This window comes from Tenrec ecaudatus, chromosome 2, assembly GCF_050624435.1.
Source record: "Tenrec ecaudatus isolate mTenEca1 chromosome 2, mTenEca1.hap1, whole genome shotgun sequence".
Classification (NCBI taxonomy): Eukaryota; Metazoa; Chordata; class Mammalia; order Afrosoricida; family Tenrecidae; genus Tenrec; species Tenrec ecaudatus.
Genome location: NC_134531.1, coordinates 98589652 through 98591223, shown reverse-complemented (window position 1 = coordinate 98591223; position 1572 = coordinate 98589652).

The following is a 1572-nucleotide window of genomic DNA, read 5'->3' as shown; positions in this document are numbered from 1 at the left end:
AGTCGTTGGCCAATGTCTGATTTATTATAAAACAAGAATATCTCGTGACTCTTTTTACATGATCATATTTAAGTTGACCTCATACACCATAAATCAAATCATGAATGACTTATAAAATATTTTGGTTGAACAATCATAAAAGATTGACTGTGATTAAATGACTCTTATACAAATTTCTACTCAGCAATTGTTATCCCCGCTTTTCCTCTAAGGTCAGATTGGACTTCAGCCTAGGTTAGATTAGTAATGTTGGATTTTTCACAAAGATGGCAAGTGCCATTTCACAACCTATACTTTGTTTTTATCTTTAGATTTACATAACCGATTAGGTGGATAGCTTTGAATATTGAGAAGTCTCTTCATTGTGTCAAGGAACAAAGCAAGATTTACTTATTTCAGTTTTTATTGATGAGTCTGTGTCAATGCAAGGATTGAAGATAAGGTAGCAATGGCCACTTAATCTCTTTGCTCCTGGCTGTGTTAATCGAATTAAAATTTCCCATCTAAAATGCTCTTTTAAGTTAACAAAAAATATTTCAGTGTAGTTGTGTATAATATCAAATAAAGAATATTGAATACTTCTGACATGACTGCTAAAGTCAGATGCCTTTAAAAGTCAGCATAATGAGATATACCATCAAGTTGAATTTTTGCTTAAATTATTTGCTAAGGCTTAAGTTGTAATTCAGGATTTGTCTTTCAAAAACATAAAACTCCTGAACTACACACAAAAACACACAAACCTCTTAAACTACTGTATTCATGATTTGTGCCTTTAGCAATTCATTTAAAAACTAGAGCTGTATTGTTGGCATACATTTGTATATTTTGTAGTAAAAAAACTTAGACGATTAAAAAGTCATGTTAATGTCTCATGATGATTTTATGCAAAGTGTTTGCTGGTGGTGCGCACAGCCCACTGTCATTACCTCGTGCACTTACGGACGTGTTTGTTTACTTATAACACTTTTATCGACATGTACTCATGCACCATACAATTCATCTGTTTTGCAATAATTCTTTGTTATTGCTAGGCGGTGGTCTTTTGAGAATCAGCCGCCGAGCACCGAGCGCAGCCCAGTTCTGCCCCGACACACTTGGAGTCACCAGGAATTGGAATTAGGGTGACAGAAACTAGTGACATTTTCTCTGAGTTTACAGCTCGACGCTTCCCTTAGTTAAGTTTAAGTCTCCATTCAGAACGGTCCAGCACATTAAGCACTTTATCAATCTCAACTTCTTTAAGAAGTCTCTTTCAAGCCCTTCAGGCTTTTTCCATTCTGTATTGGGGGGGGTCTTTCCCGATATTTGAACACTTTTGTATCTTCCTTTACCTTGGATTCTCCAAGGTCTCCTGCCTCTGTTAGACTCACATGGTCCTACATCTCATAGATTCCTTGATTTATTCTTTTATTTCAGTGGAGCATATTCGTTAGTAGCATTCTGAGAAAAGGTGAGTAGGTATTAAGCTTTTAAAAATGTCTTCCCCCGCCTCCAACCCCAGCTTCATTGCTAATCTGACAGCCTTTGAAGTTCTACATTGGAAATCAATTTTCTTTTTCTCTTTCTAAC